Source organism: Idiotropiscis lumnitzeri, chromosome 5, assembly GCF_059441095.1.
Source record: "Idiotropiscis lumnitzeri isolate Australia: NSW breed Sydney's pygmy pipehorse chromosome 5, RoL_Ilum_1.0, whole genome shotgun sequence".
Taxonomy (NCBI): domain Eukaryota; kingdom Metazoa; phylum Chordata; class Actinopteri; order Syngnathiformes; family Syngnathidae; genus Idiotropiscis; species Idiotropiscis lumnitzeri.
In genome coordinates this window covers 472,560-491,983 of record NC_142395.1, presented here as the reverse complement: position 1 = coordinate 491,983, position 19,424 = coordinate 472,560, and positions in this window count along the sequence as shown.

Genomic DNA, 19,424 nt, shown 5'->3' with positions numbered 1-19,424 from the left:
GGGCACTGTCTGAGGTGGGATTTGAACCCACGCCTCCTGGGGAGACTGCGACCTGAACGCAATGCCTGAGACCGCTCTGCCATCTTATCATCTGGTAATGCTCTCTTGACTGTGTTTGCTTTGTTCTTGCTTGGTACTTTCAATGGGCTCTGTCTGAGGTGGGATTCGAACCCACGCCTCCTGGGGAGACTGCGACCTGAACGCAACGCCTTAGACCGCTCCGCCATTCTGGCACCTGGTAATGCTCTCTTGAATGTGTTTGCTTTGTTCTTGCTTGGTACTTTCAATGGGCACTGTCTGAGGTGGGATTCGAACCCACGCCTCCTGGGGAGACTGCGACCTGAACGCAACGCCTTAGACCGCTCCGCCATCCAGGCAACTGGTAATGCTCTCTTGACTGTGTTTCCTTTGTTATTGCTTGGTACTTTCAATGGGCTCTGTCTGAGGTGGGATTCGAACCCACGCCTCCTGGGGAGACTGCGACCTGAACGCAACGCCTTAGACCGCTCCGCCATTCTGGCACCTGGTAATGCTCTCTTGAATGTGTTTGCTTTGTTCTTGCTTGGTACTTTCAATGGGCTCTGTCTGAGGCGGGATTCGAACCCACGCCTCCAGGGGAGACTGCGACCTGAACGCAACGCCTTAGACCGCTCCGCCATCCTGGCAGCTGGTAATGCTCTCTTGACTGTGTTTGCTTTGTTCTTGCTTGGTACTTTCAATGGGCTCTGTCTGAGGCGGGATTCGAACCCACGCCTCCTGGGGAGACTGCGACCTGAACGCAACACCTTAGACCGCTCCGCCATCCTGGCACCTGGTAATGCTCTCTTGACTGTGTTTGCTTTGTTCTTGCTTGGTACTTTCAATGGGCTCTGTCTGAGGCGGGATTCGAACCCACGCCTCCTGGGGAGACTGCGACCTGAACGCAACGCCTTAGATCGCTCCGCCATCCTGGCAACTGGTAATGCTCTCTTGACTGTGTTTGCTTTGTTCTTGCTTGGTACTTTCAATGGGCTCTGTCTTAGGCGGGATTCGAACCCACGCCTCCAGGGGAGACTGCGACCTGAATGCAACGCCTTACACCGCTCTGCACTCCTGGCAACTGGTAATGCTCTCTTGACTGTGTTTGCTTTGTTCTTGTTTGGTACTTTCAATGGGCTCTGTCTGAGGCGGGATTCGAACCCACACCTCCAGGGGAGACTGCGACCTGAACGCAACGCCTCAGACCGCTCTGTCATCCTGGCAGCTGGTAATGCTCTCTTGACTGTGTTTGCTTTGTTATTGCTTGGTACTTTCAATGGGCTCTCTCTGAGGTGGGATTCGAACCCACGCCTCCTGGGGAGACTGCGACCTGAACGCAACGCCTTAGACCGCTTCGCCATCCTGGCACCTGGTAATGCTCTCTTGACTGTGTTTGCTTTGTTCTTGCTTGGTACTTTCAATGGGCTCGGTCTGAGGCGGGATTCGAACCCACACCTCCAGGGGAGACTGCGACCTGAACGCAACACCTTACACCGCTCTGCCATCCCGGCAGCTGGTAATGTTCTCTTGACTGTGTTTGCTTTGTTATTGCTTGGTACGTTCAAAGGGCTCTGTCTGAGGCGGGATTCTAACCCACGCCTCCTGGGGAGACTGCGACCTGAACGCAACGCCTTAGACCGCTCCGCCATCCTGGCATCTGGTAATGCTCTCTTGAATGTGTTTGCTTTGTTCTTGCTTGGTACTTTCAATGGGCTCTGTCTGAGGCGGGATTCGAACCCACGCCTCCTGGGTTGACTGCGACCTGAACGCAGCGCCTTAGACCGCTCTGCCATCCTGGCAACTGGTAATGCTCTCTTGACTGTGTTTGCTTTGTTCTTGCTTGGTACTTTCAATGGGCACTGTCTGAGGTGGGATTCGAACCCACGCCTCCTGGGGAGACTGCGACGTGAACGCAACGCCTTAGACCGTTCCGCCATCCTGGCAACTGGTAATGCTCTCTTGACTGTGTTTGCTTTGTTCTTGCTTGGTACTTTCAATGGGCACTGTCTGAGGTGGGATTTGAACCCACGCCTCCTGGGGAGACTGCGACCTGAACGCAATGCCTGAGACCGCTCTGCCATCTTATCCTCTGGTAATGCTCTCTTGACTGTGTTTGCTTTGTTCTTGCTTGGTACTTTCAATGGGCTCTGTCTGAGGTGGGATTCGAACCCACGCCTCCTGGGGAGACTGCGACCTGAACGCAACGCCTTAGACCGCTCCGCCATTCTGGCACCTGGTAATGCTCTCTTGAATGTGTTTGCTTTGTTCTTGCTTGGTACTTTCAATGGGCACTGTCTGAGGTGGGATTCGAACCCACGCCTCCTGGGGAGACTTTGACCTGAACGCAACGCCTTAGACCGCTCCGCCATCCAGGCAACTGGTAATGCTCTCTTGACTGTGTTTCCTTTGTTATTGCTTGGTACTTTCAATGGGCTCTGTCTGAGGTGGGATTCGAACCCACGCCTCCTGGGGAGACTGCGACCTGAACGCAACGCCTTAGACCGCTCCGCCATTCTGGCACCTGGTAATGCTCTCTTGAATGTGTTTGCTTTGTTCTTGCTTGGTACTTTCAATGGGCTCTGTCTGAGGCGGGATTCGAACCCACGCCTCCAGGGGAGACTGCGACCTGAACGCAACGCCTTAGACCGCTCCGCCATCCTGGCAGCTGGTAATGCTCTCTTGACTGTGTTTGCTTTGTTCTTGCTTGGTACTTTCAATGGGCTCTGTCTGAGGCGGGATTCGAACCCACGCCTCCTGGGGAGACTGCGACCTGAACGCAACACCTTAGACCGCTCCGCCATCCTGGCACCTGGTAATGCTCTCTTGACTGTGTTTGCTTTGTTCTTGCTTGGTACTTTCAATGGGCTCTGTCTGAGGCGGGATTCGAACCCACGCCTCCTGGGGAGACTGCGACCTGAACGCAACGCCTTAGATCGCTCCGCCATCCTGGCAACTGGTAATGCTCTCTTGACTGTGTTTGCTTTGTTCTTGCTTGGTACTTTCAATGGGCTCTGTCTTAGGCGGGATTCGAACCCACGCCTCCAGGGGAGACTGCGACCTGAATGCAACGCCTTACACCGCTCTGCACTCCTGGCAACTGGTAATGCTCTCTTGACTGTGTTTGCTTTGTTCTTGTTTGGTACTTTCAATGGGCTCTGTCTGAGGCGGGATTCGAACCCACACCTCCAGGGGAGACTGCGACCTGAACGCAACGCCTCAGACCGCTCTGTCATCCTGGCAGCTGGTAATGCTCTCTTGACTGTGTTTGCTTTGTTATTGCTTGGTACTTTCAATGGGCTCTCTCTGAGGTGGGATTCGAACCCACGCCTCCTGGGGAGACTGCGACCTGAACGCAACGCCTTAGACCGCTTCGCCATCCTGGCACCTGGTAATGCTCTCTTGACTGTGTTTGCTTTGTTCTTGCTTGGTACTTTCAATGGGCTCGGTCTGAGGCGGGATTCGAACCCACACCTCCAGGGGAGACTGCGACCTGAACGCAACACCTTACACCGCTCTGCCATCCCGGCAGCTGGTAATGTTCTCTTGACTGTGTTTGCTTTGTTATTGCTTGGTACGTTCAAAGGGCTCTGTCTGAGGCGGGATTCTAACCCACGCCTCCTGGGGAGACTGCGACCTGAACGCAACGCCTTAGACCGCTCCGCCATCCTGGCACCTGGTAATGCTCTCTTGACTGTGTTTGCTTTGTTCTTGCTTGGTACTTTCAATGGGCTCTGTCTGAGGCGGGATTCGAACCCACGCCTCCTGGGGAGACTGCAACCTGAACGCAACGCCTTAGACCGCTCCGCCATCCCGGCACCTGGTAATGCTCTCTTGAATGTGTTGGCTTTGTTCTTGCTTGGTACTTTCAATGGGCTCTGTCTGAGGTGGGATTCGAACCCACGCCTCCTGGGGAGACTGCGACCTGAACGCAACGCCTTAGACTGCTCCGCCATCCCGGCACCTGGTAATGCTCTCTTGAATGTGTTTGCTTTCTTCTTGCTTGGTACTTTCAATGGGGTCTGTCTGCTGCGGGATTCGAACCCACGCCTCCTGGGGAGACTGCGACCTGAACGCAACGCCTTAGACCGCTCCGCCATCCTGGCAACTGGTAATGCTCTCTTGACTGTGTTTGCTTTGTTCTTGCTTGGTACATTCAATGGGCTCTGTCTGAGGCGGGATTCGAACCCACGCCTCCTGGGGAGTCTGGGACCTGAACGCAGCGCCTTAGACCGCTCTGCCATCCTGGCAACTGGTAATGCTCTCTTGACTGTCTTTGCTTTGTTATTGCTTGGTACTTTCAATGGGCTCTGTCTGAGGCGGGATTCGAACCCACGCCTCCTGGGGAGACTTTGACCTGAACGCAACGCCTTAGACCGCTCCGCCATCCTGGCACCTGGTAATGCTCTCTTGAATGTGTTTGCTTTGTTCTTGCTTGGTACTTTCAATGGGCTCTGTCTGAGGCGGGATTCTAAACCACGCCTCCTGGGGAGACTGCGACCTGAACGCAACGCCTTAGACCGCTCCGCCATCCTGGCACCTGGTAATGCTCTCTTGAATGTGTTTGCTTTGTTCTTGCTTGGTACTTTCAATGGGCTCTGTCTGAGGCGGGATTCGAACCCACGCCTCCTGGGGAGACTGCGACCTGAACGCAACGCCTTAGACCGCTCCGCCATCCTGGCACCTGGTAATGCTCTCTTGAATGTGTTTGCTTTGTTCTTGCTTGGTACTTTCAATGGGCTCTGTCTGAGGGGGGATTCGAACCCACGCCTCCTGGGGAGACTGCGACCTGAACGCAGCGCCTTAGACCGCTCCGCCATCCTTGCACCTGGTAATGCTCTCTTGAATGTGTTTGCTTTGTTCATGCTTGGTTCTTTCAATGGGCTCTGTCTGAGGTGGGATTCGAACCCACGCCTCCTGGGGAGACTGCGACCTGAACGCAACACCTTAGACCGCTCCGCTATCCTGGCAACTGGTAATGCTCTCTTGACTGTGTTTGCTTTGTACTTGCTTGGTACTTTCAATGGGCACTGTCTGAGGTGGGATTCGAACCCACGCCTCCTGGGGAGACTGCGACGTGAACGCAACGCCTTAGACCGTTCCGCCATCCTGGCAACTGGTAATGCTCTCTTGACTGTGTTTGCTTTGTTCTTGCTTGGTACTTTCAATGGGCACTGTCTGAGGTGGGATTTGAACCCACGCCTCCTGGGGAGACTGCGACCTGAACGCAATGCCTGAGACCGCTCTGCCATCTTATCATCTGGTAATGCTCTCTTGACTGTGTTTGCTTTGTTCTTGCTTGGTACTTTCAATGGGCTCTGTCTGAGGTGGGATTCGAACCCACGCCTCCTGGGGAGACTGCGACCTGAACGCAACGCCTTAGACCGCTCCGCCATTCTGGCACCTGGTAATGCTCTCTTGAATGTGTTTGCTTTGTTCTTGCTTGGTACTTTCAATTGGCTCTGTCTGAGGTGGGATTCGAACCCACGCCTCCTGGGGAGACTGCGACCTGAACGCAACGCCTTAGACCGCTCCGCCATCCTGGCATCTGGTAATGCTCTCTTGAATGTGTTTGCTTTGTTCTTGCTTGGTACTTTCAATGGGCTCTGTCTGAGGCGGGATTCGAACCCACGCCTCCTGGGTTGACTGCGACCTGAACGCAGCGCCTTAGACCGCTCTGCCATCCTGGCAACTGGTAATGCTCTCTTGACTGTGTTTGCTTTGTTCTTGCTTGGTACTTTCAATGGGCACTGTCTGAGGTGGGATTCGAACCCACGCCTCCTGGGGAGACTGCGACGTGAACGCAACGCCTTAGACCGTTCCGCCATCCTGGCAACTGGTAATGCTCTCTTGACTGTGTTTGCTTTGTTCTTGCTTGGTACTTTCAATGGGCACTGTCTGAGGTGGGATTTGAACCCACGCCTCCTGGGGAGACTGCGACCTGAACGCAATGCCTGAGACCGCTCTGCCATCTTATCATCTGGTAATGCTCTCTTGACTGTGTTTGCTTTGTTCTTGCTTGGTACTTTCAATGGGCTCTGTCTGAGGTGGGATTCGAACCCACGCCTCCTGGGGAGACTGCGACCTGAACGCAACGCCTTAGACCGCTCCGCCATTCTGGCACCTGGTAATGCTCTCTTGAATGTGTTTGCTTTGTTCTTGCTTGGTACTTTCAATTGGCTCTGTCTGAGGTGGGATTCGAACCCACGCCTCCTGGGGAGACTGCGACCTGAACGCAACGCCTTAGACCGCTCCGCCATCCTGGCATCTGGTAATGCTCTCTTGAATGTGTTTGCTTTGTTCTTGCTTGGTACTTTCAATGGGCTCTGTCTGAGGCGGGATTCGAACCCACGCCTCCTGGGTTGACTGCGACCTGAACGCAGCGCCTTAGACCGCTCTGCCATCCTGGCAACTGGTAATGCTCTCTTGACTGTGTTTGCTTTGTTCTTGCTTGGTACTTTCAATGGGCACTGTCTGAGGTGGGATTCGAACCCACGCCTCCTGGGGAGACTGCGACGTGAACGCAACGCCTTAGACCGTTCCGCCATCCTGGCAACTGGTAATGCTCTCTTGACTGTGTTTGCTTTGTTCTTGCTTGGTACTTTCAATGGGCACTGTCTGAGGTGGGATTTGAACCCACGCCTCCTGGGGAGACTGCGACCTGAACGCAATGCCTGAGACCGCTCTGCCATCTTATCATCTGGTAATGCTCTCTTGACTGTGTTTGCTTTGTTCTTGCTTGGTACTTTCAATGGGCTCTGTCTGAGGTGGGATTCGAACCCACGCCTCCTGGGGAGACTGCGACCTGAACGCAACGCCTTAGACCGCTCCGCCATTCTGGCACCTGGTAATGCTCTCTTGAATGTGTTTGCTTTGTTCTTGCTTGGTACTTTCAATGGGCACTGTCTGAGGTGGGATTCGAACCCACGCCTCCTGGGGAGACTGCGACCTGAACGCAACGCCTTAGACCGCTCCGCCATCCAGGCAACTGGTAATGCTCTCTTGACTGTGTTTCCTTTGTTATTGCTTGGTACTTTCAATGGGCTCTGTCTGAGGTGGGATTCGAACCCACGCCTCCTGGGGAGACTGCGACCTGAACGCAACGCCTTAGACCGCTCCGCCATTCTGGCACCTGGTAATGCTCTCTTGAATGTGTTTGCTTTGTTCTTGCTTGGTACTTTCAATGGGCTCTGTCTGAGGCGGGATTCGAACCCACGCCTCCAGGGGAGACTGCGACCTGAACGCAACGCCTTAGACCGCTCCGCCATCCTGGCAGCTGGTAATGCTCTCTTGACTGTGTTTGCTTTGTTCTTGCTTGGTACTTTCAATGGGCTCTGTCTGAGGCGGGATTCGAACCCACGCCTCCTGGGGAGACTGCGACCTGAACGCAACACCTTAGACCGCTCCGCCATCCTGGCACCTGGTAATGCTCTCTTGACTGTGTTTGCTTTGTTCTTGCTTGGTACTTTCAATGGGCTCTGTCTGAGGCGGGATTCGAACCCACGCCTCCTGGGGAGACTGCGACCTGAACGCAACGCCTTAGATCGCTCCGCCATCCTGGCAACTGGTAATGCTCTCTTGACTGTGTTTGCTTTGTTCTTGCTTGGTACTTTCAATGGGCTCTGTCTTAGGCGGGATTCGAACCCACGCCTCCAGGGGAGACTGCGACCTGAATGCAACGCCTTACACCGCTCTGCACTCCTGGCAACTGGTAATGCTCTCTTGACTGTGTTTGCTTTGTTCTTGTTTGGTACTTTCAATGGGCTCTGTCTGAGGCGGGATTCGAACCCACACCTCCAGGGGAGACTGCGACCTGAACGCAACGCCTCAGACCGCTCTGTCATCCTGGCAGCTGGTAATGCTCTCTTGACTGTGTTTGCTTTGTTATTGCTTGGTACTTTCAATGGGCTCTCTCTGAGGTGGGATTCGAACCCACGCCTCCTGGGGAGACTGCGACCTGAACGCAACGCCTTAGACCGCTTCGCCATCCTGGCACCTGGTAATGCTCTCTTGACTGTGTTTGCTTTGTTCTTGCTTGGTACTTTCAATGGGCTCGGTCTGAGGCGGGATTCGAACCCACACCTCCAGGGGAGACTGCGACCTGAACGCAACACCTTACACCGCTCTGCCATCCCGGCAGCTGGTAATGTTCTCTTGACTGTGTTTGCTTTGTTATTGCTTGGTACGTTCAAAGGGCTCTGTCTGAGGCGGGATTCTAACCCACGCCTCCTGGGGAGACTGCGACCTGAACGCAACGCCTTAGACCGCTCCGCCATCCTGGCACCTGGTAATGCTCTCTTGACTGTGTTTGCTTTGTTCTTGCTTGGTACTTTCAATGGGCTCTGTCTGAGGCGGGATTCGAACCCACGCCTCCTGGGGAGACTGCAACCTGAACGCAACGCCTTAGACCGCTCCGCCATCCCGGCACCTGGTAATGCTCTCTTGAATGTGTTGGCTTTGTTCTTGCTTGGTACTTTCAATGGGCTCTGTCTGAGGTGGGATTCGAACCCACGCCTCCTGGGGAGACTGCGACCTGAACGCAACGCCTTAGACTGCTCCGCCATCCCGGCACCTGGTAATGCTCTCTTGAATGTGTTTGCTTTCTTCTTGCTTGGTACTTTCAATGGGGTCTGTCTGCTGCGGGATTCGAACCCACGCCTCCTGGGGAGACTGCGACCTGAACGCAACGCCTTAGACCGCTCCGCCATCCTGGCAACTGGTAATGCTCTCTTGACTGTGTTTGCTTTGTTCTTGCTTGGTACATTCAATGGGCTCTGTCTGAGGCGGGATTCGAACCCACGCCTCCTGGGGAGTCTGGGACCTGAACGCAGCGCCTTAGACCGCTCTGCCATCCTGGCAACTGGTAATGCTCTCTTGACTGTCTTTGCTTTGTTATTGCTTGGTACTTTCAATGGGCTCTGTCTGAGGCGGGATTCGAACCCACGCCTCCTGGGGAGACTTTGACCTGAACGCAACGCCTTAGACCGCTCCGCCATCCTGGCACCTGGTAATGCTCTCTTGAATGTGTTTGCTTTGTTCTTGCTTGGTACTTTCAATGGGCTCTGTCTGAGGCGGGATTCTAAACCACGCCTCCTGGGGAGACTGCGACCTGAACGCAACGCCTTAGACCGCTCCGCCATCCTGGCACCTGGTAATGCTCTCTTGAATGTGTTTGCTTTGTTCTTGCTTGGTACTTTCAATGGGCTCTGTCTGAGGCGGGATTCGAACCCACGCCTCCTGGGGAGACTGCGACCTGAACGCAACGCCTTAGACCGCTCCGCCATCCTGGCACCTGGTAATGCTCTCTTGAATGTGTTTGCTTTGTTCTTGCTTGGTACTTTCAATGGGCTCTGTCTGAGGCGGGATTCGAACCCACGCCTCCTGGGGAGACTGCGACCTGAACGCAGCGCCTTAGACCGCTCCGCCATCCTTGCACCTGGTAATGCTCTCTTGAATGTGTTTGCTTTGTTCATGCTTGGTTCTTTCAATGGGCTCTGTCTGAGGTGGGATTCGAACCCACGCCTCCTGGGGAGACTGCGACCTGAACGCAACACCTTAGACCGCTCCGCTATCCTGGCAACTGGTAATGCTCTCTTGACTGTGTTTGCTTTGTACTTGCTTGGTACTTTCAATGGGCACTGTCTGAGGTGGGATTCGAACCCACGCCTCCTGGGGAGACTGCGACGTGAACGCAACGCCTTAGACCGTTCCGCCATCCTGGCAACTGGTAATGCTCTCTTGACTGTGTTTGCTTTGTTCTTGCTTGGTACTTTCAATGGGCACTGTCTGAGGTGGGATTTGAACCCACGCCTCCTGGGGAGACTGCGACCTGAACGCAATGCCTGAGACCGCTCTGCCATCTTATCATCTGGTAATGCTCTCTTGACTGTGTTTGCTTTGTTCTTGCTTGGTACTTTCAATGGGCTCTGTCTGAGGTGGGATTCGAACCCACGCCTCCTGGGGAGACTGCGACCTGAACGCAACGCCTTAGACCGCTCCGCCATTCTGGCACCTGGTAATGCTCTCTTGAATGTGTTTGCTTTGTTCTTGCTTGGTACTTTCAATTGGCTCTGTCTGAGGTGGGATTCGAACCCACGCCTCCTGGGGAGACTGCGACCTGAACGCAACGCCTTAGACCGCTCCGCCATCCTGGCATCTGGTAATGCTCTCTTGAATGTGTTTGCTTTGTTCTTGCTTGGTACTTTCAATGGGCTCTGTCTGAGGCGGGATTCGAACCCACGCCTCCTGGGTTGACTGCGACCTGAACGCAGCGCCTTAGACCGCTCTGCCATCCTGGCAACTGGTAATGCTCTCTTGACTGTGTTTGCTTTGTTCTTGCTTGGTACTTTCAATGGGCACTGTCTGAGGTGGGATTCGAACCCACGCCTCCTGGGGAGACTGCGACGTGAACGCAACGCCTTAGACCGTTCCGCCATCCTGGCAACTGGTAATGCTCTCTTGACTGTGTTTGCTTTGTTCTTGCTTGGTACTTTCAATGGGCACTGTCTGAGGTGGGATTTGAACCCACGCCTCCTGGGGAGACTGCGACCTGAACGCAATGCCTGAGACCGCTCTGCCATCTTATCATCTGGTAATGCTCTCTTGACTGTGTTTGCTTTGTTCTTGCTTGGTACTTTCAATGGGCTCTGTCTGAGGTGGGATTCGAACCCACGCCTCCTGGGGAGACTGCGACCTGAACGCAACGCCTTAGACCGCTCCGCCATTCTGGCACCTGGTAATGCTCTCTTGAATGTGTTTGCTTTGTTCTTGCTTGGTACTTTCAATGGGCACTGTCTGAGGTGGGATTCGAACCCACGCCTCCTGGGGAGACTGCGACCTGAACGCAACGCCTTAGACCGCTCCGCCATCCAGGCAACTGGTAATGCTCTCTTGACTGTGTTTCCTTTGTTATTGCTTGGTACTTTCAATGGGCTCTGTCTGAGGTGGGATTCGAACCCACGCCTCCTGGGGAGACTGCGACCTGAACGCAACGCCTTAGACCGCTCCGCCATTCTGGCACCTGGTAATGCTCTCTTGAATGTGTTTGCTTTGTTCTTGCTTGGTACTTTCAATGGGCTCTGTCTGAGGCGGGATTCGAACCCACGCCTCCAGGGGAGACTGCGACCTGAACGCAACGCCTTAGACCGCTCCGCCATCCTGGCAGCTGGTAATGCTCTCTTGACTGTGTTTGCTTTGTTCTTGCTTGGTACTTTCAATGGGCTCTGTCTGAGGCGGGATTCGAACCCACGCCTCCTGGGGAGACTGCGACCTGAACGCAACACCTTAGACCGCTCCGCCATCCTGGCACCTGGTAATGCTCTCTTGACTGTGTTTGCTTTGTTCTTGCTTGGTACTTTCAATGGGCTCTGTCTGAGGCGGGATTCGAACCCACGCCTCCTGGGGAGACTGCGACCTGAACGCAACGCCTTAGAACGCTCCGCCATCCTGGCAACTGGTAATGCTCTCTTGACTGTGTTTGCTTTGTTCTTGCTTGGTACTTTCAATGGGCTCTGTCTTAGGCGGGATTCGAACCCACGCCTCCAGGGGAGACTGCGACCTGAATGCAACGCCTTACACCGCTCTGCACTCCTGGCAACTGGTAATGCTCTCTTGACTGTGTTTGCTTTGTTCTTGTTTGGTACTTTCAATGGGCTCTGTCTGAGGCGGGATTCGAACCCACACCTCCAGGGGAGACTGCGACCTGAACGCAACGCCTCAGACCGCTCTGTCATCCTGGCAGCTGGTAATGCTCTCTTGACTGTGTTTGCTTTGTTATTGCTTGGTACTTTCAATGGGCTCTCTCTGAGGTGGGATTCGAACCCACGCCTCCTGGGGAGACTGCGACCTGAACGCAACGCCTTAGACCGCTTCGCCATCCTGGCACCTGGTAATGCTCTCTTGACTGTGTTTGCTTTGTTCTTGCTTGGTACTTTCAATGGGCTCGGTCTGAGGCGGGATTCGAACCCACACCTCCAGGGGAGACTGCGACCTGAACGCAACACCTTACACCGCTCTGCCATCCCGGCAGCTGGTAATGTTCTCTTGACTGTGTTTGCTTTGTTATTGCTTGGTACGTTCAATGGGCTCTGTCTGAGGCGGGATTCTAACCCACGCCTCCTGGGGAGACTGCGACCTGAACGCAACGCCTTAGACCGCTCCGCCATCCTGGCACCTGGTAATGCTCTCTTGACTGTGTTTGCTTTGTTCTTGCTTGGTACTTTCAATGGGCTCTGTCTGCTGCGGGATTCGAACCCACGCCTCCTGGGGAGACTGCGACCTGAACGCAACGCCTTAGACCGCTCCGCCATCCTGGCAACTGGTAATGCTCTCTTGACTGTGTTTGCTTTGTTCTTGCTTGGTACATTCAATGGGCTCTGTCTGAGGCGGGATTCGAACCCACGCCTCCTGGGGAGTCTGGGACCTGAACGCAGCGCCTTAGACCGCTCTGCCATCCTGGCAACTGGTAATGCTCTCTTGACTGTCTTTGCTTTGTTATTGCTTGGTACTTTCAATGGGCTCTGTCTGAGGCGGGATTCGAACCCACGCCTCCTGGGGAGACTTTGACCTGAACGCAACGCCTTAGACCGCTCCGCCATCCTGGCACCTGGTAATGCTCTCTTGAATGTGTTTGCTTTGTTCTTGCTTGGTACTTTCAATGGGCTCTGTCTGAGGCGGGATTCTAAACCACGCCTCCTGGGGAGACTGCGACCTGAACGCAACGCCTTAGACCGCTCCGCCATCCTGGCACCTGGTAATGCTCTCTTGAATGTGTTTGCTTTGTTCTTGCTTGGTACTTTCAATGGGCTCTGTCTGAGGCGGGATTCGAACCCACGCCTCCTGGGGAGACTGCGACCTGAACGCAGCGCCTTAGACAGCTCTGCCATCCCTGCAACTGGTAATGCTCTCTTGACTGTGTTTGCTTTGTTCTTGATTGGTACTTTCAATGGGCTCTGTCTGAGGCGGGATTCGAACCCACGCCTCCTGGGGAAACTGCGACCTGAACGCAACGCCTTAGACCGCTCCGCCATCCTGGCACCTGGTAATGCTCTCTTGAATGTGTTTGCTTTGTTCTAGCTTGGTACTTTCAATGGGCTCTGTCTGAGGTGGGATTCGAACCCACGCCTCCTGGGGAGACTGCGACCTGAACGCAACGCCTTAGACCGCTCCGCCATCCTTGCACCTGGTAATGCTCTCTTGAATGTGTTTGCTTTGTTCATGCTTGGTTCTTTCAATGGGCTCTGTCTGAGGTGGGATTCGAACCCACGCCTCCTGGGGAGACTGCGACCTGAACGCAACACCTTAGACCGCTCCGCTATCCTGGCAACTGGTAATGCTCTCTTGACTGTGTTTGCTTTGTACTTGCTTGGTACTTTCAATGGGCACTGTCTGAGGTGGGATTCGAACCCACGCCTCCTGGGGAGACTGCGACGTGAACGCAACGCCTTAGACCGTTCCGCCATCCTGGCAACTGGTAATGCTCTCTTGACTGTGTTTGCTTTGTTCTTGCTTGGTACTTTCAATGGGCACTGTCTGAGGTGGGATTTGAACCCACGCCTCCTGGGGAGACTGCGACCTGAACGCAATGCCTGAGACCGCTCTGCCATCTTATCATCTGGTAATGCTCTCTTGACTGTGTTTGCTTTGTTCTTGCTTGGTACTTTCAATGGGCTCTGTCTGAGGTGGGATTCGAACCCACGCCTCCTGGGGAGACTGCGACCTGAACGCAACGCCTTAGACCGCTCCGCCATTCTGGCACCTGGTAATGCTCTCTTGAATGTGTTTGCTTTGTTCTTGCTTGGTACTTTCAATTGGCTCTGTCTGAGGTGGGATTCGAACCCACGCCTCCTGGGGAGACTGCGACCTGAACGCAACGCCTTAGACCGCTCCGCCATCCTGGCATCTGGTAATGCTCTCTTGAATGTGTTTGCTTTGTTCTTGCTTGGTACTTTCAATGGGCTCTGTCTGAGGCGGGATTCGAACCCACGCCTCCTGGGTTGACTGCGACCTGAACGCAGCGCCTTAGACCGCTCTGCCATCCTGGCAACTGGTAATGCTCTCTTGACTGTGTTTGCTTTGTTCTTGCTTGGTACTTTCAATGGGCACTGTCTGAGGTGGGATTCGAACCCACGCCTCCTGGGGAGACTGCGACGTGAACGCAACGCCTTAGACCGTTCCGCCATCCTGGCAACTGGTAATGCTCTCTTGACTGTGTTTGCTTTGTTCTTGCTTGGTACTTTCAATGGGCACTGTCTGAGGTGGGATTTGAACCCACGCCTCCTGGGGAGACTGCGACCTGAACGCAATGCCTGAGACCGCTCTGCCATCTTATCATCTGGTAATGCTCTCTTGACTGTGTTTGCTTTGTTCTTGCTTGGTACTTTCAATGGGCTCTGTCTGAGGTGGGATTCGAACCCACGCCTCCTGGGGAGACTGCGACCTGAACGCAACGCCTTAGACCGCTCCGCCATTCTGGCACCTGGTAATGCTCTCTTGAATGTGTTTGCTTTGTTCTTGCTTGGTACTTTCAATGGGCACTGTCTGAGGTGGGATTCGAACCCACGCCTCCTGGGGAGACTGCGACCTGAACGCAACGCCTTAGACCGCTCCGCCATCCAGGCAACTGGTAATGCTCTCTTGACTGTGTTTCCTTTGTTATTGCTTGGTACTTTCAATGGGCTCTGTCTGAGGTGGGATTCGAACCCACGCCTCCTGGGGAGACTGCGACCTGAACGCAACGCCTTAGACCGCTCCGCCATTCTGGCACCTGGTAATGCTCTCTTGAATGTGTTTGCTTTGTTCTTGCTTGGTACTTTCAATGGGCTCTGTCTGAGGCGGGATTCGAACCCACGCCTCCAGGGGAGACTGCGACCTGAACGCAACGCCTTAGACCGCTCCGCCATCCTGGCAGCTGGTAATGCTCTCTTGACTGTGTTTGCTTTGTTCTTGCTTGGTACTTTCAATGGGCTCTGTCTGAGGCGGGATTCGAACCCACGCCTCCTGGGGAGACTGCGACCTGAACGCAACACCTTAGACCGCTCCGCCATCCTGGCACCTGGTAATGCTCTCTTGACTGTGTTTGCTTTGTTCTTGCTTGGTACTTTCAATGGGCTCTGTCTGAGGCGGGATTCGAACCCACGCCTCCTGGGGAGACTGCAACCTGAACGCAACGCCTTAGACCGCTCTGCCATCCTGGCAACTGGTAATGCTCTCTTGACTGTGTTTGCTTTGTTCTTGCTTGGTACTTTCAATGGGCTCTGTCTTAGGCGGGATTCGAACCCACGCCTCCAGGGGAGACTGCGACCTGAATGCAACGCCTTACACCGCTCTGCACTCCTGGCAACTGGTAATGCTCTCTTGACTGTGTTTGCTTTGTTCTTGTTTGGTACTTTCAATGGGCTCTGTCTGAGGCGGGATTCGAACCCACACCTCCAGGGGAGACTGCGACCTGAACGCAACGCCTCAGACCGCTCTGTCATCCTGGCAGCTGGTAATGCTCTCTTGACTGTGTTTGCTTTGTTATTGCTTGGTACTTTCAATGGGCTCTCTCTGAGGTGGGATTCGAACCCACGCCTCCTGGGGAGACTGCGACCTGAACGCAACGCCTTAGACCGCTTCGCCATCCTGGCACCTGGTAATGCTCTCTTGACTGTGTTTGCTTTGTTCTTGCTTGGTACTTTCAATGGGCTCGGTCTGAGGCGGGATTCGAACCCACACCTCCAGGGGAGACTGCGACCTGAACGCAACACCTTACACCGCTCTGCCATCCCGGCAGCTGGTAATGTTCTCTTGACTGTGTTTGCTTTGTTATTGCTTGGTACGTTCAATGGGCTCTGTCTGAGGCGGGATTCTAACCCACGCCTCCTGGGGAGACTGCGACCTGAACGCAACGCCTTAGACCGCTCCGCCATCCTGGCACCTGGTAATGCTCTCTTGACTGTGTTTGCTTTGTTCTTGCTTGGTACTTTCAATGGGCTCTGTCTGAGGCGGGATTCGAACCCACGCCTCCTGGGGAGACTGCGACCTGAACGCAACGCCTTAGACCGCTCCGCCATCCTGGCAACTAGTAATGCTCTCTTGACTGTGTTTGCTTTGTTCTTGCTTGGTACTTTCAATGGGCACTGTCTGAGGTGGGATTCGAACCCACGCCTCCTGGGGAGACTGCAACCTGAACGCAACGCCTTAGACCGCTCCGCCATCCCGGCACCTGGTAATGCTCTCTTGAATGTGTTGGCTTTGTTCTTGCTTGGTACTTTCAATGGGCTCTGTCTGAGGTGGGATTCGAACCCACGCCTCCTGGGGAGACTGCGACCTGAACGCAACGCCTTAGACTGCTCCGCCATCCCGGCACCTGGTAATGCTCTCTTGAATGTGTTTGCTTTCTTCTTGCTTGGTACTTTCAATGGGGTCTGTCTGCTGCGGGATTCGAACCCACGCCTCCTGGGGAGACTGCGACCTGAACGCAACGCCTTAGACCGCTCCGCCATCCTGGCAACTGGTAATGCTCTCTTGACTGTGTTTGCTTTGTTCTTGCTTGGTACATTCAATGGGCTCTGTCTGAGGCGGGATTCGAACCCACGCCTCCTGGGGAGTCTGGGACCTGAACGCAGCGCCTTAGACCGCTCTGCCATCCTGGCAACTGGTAATGCTCTCTTGACTGTCTTTGCTTTGTTATTGCTTGGTACTTTCAATGGGCTCTGTCTGAGGCGGGATTCGAACCCACGCCTCCTGGGGAGACTTTGACCTGAACGCAACGCCTTAGACCGCTCCGCCATCCTGGCACCTGGTAATGCTCTCTTGAATGTGTTTGCTTTGTTCTTGCTTGGTACTTTCAATGGGCTCTGTCTGAGGCGGGATTCTAAACCACGCCTCCTGGGGAGACTGCGACCTGAACGCAACGCCTTAGACCGCTCCGCCATCCTGGCACCTGGTAATGCTCTCTTGAATGTGTTTGCTTTGTTCTTGCTTGGTACTTTCAATGGGCTCTGTCTGAGGCGGGATTCGAACCCACGCCTCCTGGGGAGACTGCGACCTGAACGCAGCGCCTTAGACAGCTCTGCCATCCCTGCAACTGGTAATGCTCTCTTGACTGTGTTTGCTTTGTTCTTGCTTGGTACTTTCAATGGGCTCTGTCTGAGGCGGGATTCGAACCCACGCCTCCTGGGGAGACTGCGACCTGAACGCAACGCCTTAGACCGCTCCGCCATCCTGGCACCTGGTAATGCTCTCTTGAATGTGTTTGCTTTGTTCTAGCTTGGTACTTTCAATGGGCTCTGTCTGAGGTGGGATTCGAACCCACGCCTCCTGGGGAGACTGCGACCTGAACGCAACGCCTTAGACCGCTCCGCCATCCTTGCACCTGGTAATGCTCTCTTGAATGTGTTTGCTTTGTTCTTGCTTGGTACTTTCAATGGGCTCTGTCTGAGGTGGGATTCGAACCCACGCCTCCTGGGGAGACTGCGACCTGAACGCAACACCTTAGACCGCTCCGCTATCCTGGCAACTGGTAATGCTCTCTTGACTGTGTTTGCTTTGTACTTGCTTGGTACTTTCAATGGGCACTGTCTGAGGTGGGATTCGAACCCACGCCTCCTGGGGAGACTGCGACGTGAACGCAACGCCTTAGACCGTTCCGCCATCCTGGCAACTGGTAATGCTCTCTTGACTGTGTTTGCTTTGTTCTTGCTTGGTACTTTCAATGGGCACTGTCTGAGGTGGGATTTGAACCCACGCCTCCTGGGGAGACTGCGACCTGAACGCAATGCCTGAGACCGCTCTGCCATCTTATCATCTGGTAATGCTCTCTTGACTGTGTTTGCTTTGTTCTTGCTTGGTACTTTCAATGGGCTCTGTCTGAGGTGGGATTCGAACCCACGCCTCCTGGGGAGACTGCGACCTGTACGCAACGCCTTAGACCGCTCCGCCATCCTGGCACCTGGTAATGCTCTCTTGAATGTGTTTGCTTTGTTCTAGCTTGGTACTTTCAATGGGCTCTGTCTGAGGTGGGATTCGAACCCACGCCTCCTGGGGAGACTGCGACCTGAACGCAACGCCTTAGACCGCTCCGCCATCCTTGCACCTGGTAATGCTCTCTTGAATGTGTTTGCTTTGTTCTTGCTTGGTACTTTCAATGGGCTCTGTCTGAGGTGGGATTCGAACCCACGCCTCCTGGGGAGACTGCGACCTGAACGCAACACCTTAGACCGCTCCGCTATCCTGGCAACTGGTAATGCTCTCTTGACTGTGTTTGCTTTGTACTTGCTTGGTACTTTCAATGGGCACTGTCTGAGGTGGGATTCGAACCCACGCCTCCTGGGGAGACTGCGACGTGAACGCAACGCCTTAGACCGTTCCGCCATCCTGGCAACTGGTAATGCTCTCTTGACTGTGTTTGCTTTGTTCTTGCTTGGTACTTTCAATGGGCACTGTCTGAGGTGGGATTTGAACCCACGCCTCCTGGGGAGACTGCGACCTGAACGCAATGCCTGAGACCGCTCTGCCATCTTATCATCTGGTAATGCTCTCTTGACTGTGTTTGCTTTGTTCTTGCTTGGTACTTTCATTGGGCTCTGTCTGAGGCGGGATTCGAACCCACGCCTCCAGGGGAGACTGCGACCTGAACGCAACGCCTTAGACCGCTCCGCCATCCTGGCAGCTGGTAATGCTCTCTTGACTGTGTTTGCTTTGTTCTTGCTTGGTACTTTCAATGGGCACTGTCTGAGGTGGGATTCGAACCCACGCCTCCTGGGGAGACTGCGACGTGAACGCAACGCCTTAGACCGTTCCGCCATCCTGGCACCTGGTAATGCTCTCTTGACTGTGTTTGCTTTGTTCTTGCTTGGTACTTTCAATGGGCACTGTCTGAGGTGGGATTTGAACCCACGCCTCCTGGGGAGACTGCGACCTGAACGCAACGCCTTAGACCGCTCCGCCATTCTGGCACCTGGTAATGCTCTCTTGAATGTGTTTGCTTTGTTCTTGTTTGGTACTTTCAATGGGCACTGTCTGAGGTGGGATTCGAACCCACGCCTCCTGGGGAGACTGCGACCTGAACGCAACGCCTTAGACCGCTCCGCCATCCAGGCAACTGGTAATGCTCTCTTGACTGTGTTTGCTTTGTTATTGCTTGGTACTTTCAATGGGCTCTGTCTGAGGTGGGATTCGAATCCACGTCTCCTGGGGAGACTGCGACCTGAACGCAACGCCTTAGACCGCTTCGCCATCCTGGCACCTGGTAATGCTCTCTTGACTGTGTTTGCTTTGTTCTTGCTTGGTACTTTCAATGGGCTCTGTCTGAGGCGGGATTCGAACCCACGCCTCCTGGGGAGACTGCGACCTGAACGCAACACCTTAGACCGCTCCGCCATCCTGGCACCTGGTAATGCTCTCTTGACTGTGTTTGCTTTGTTCTT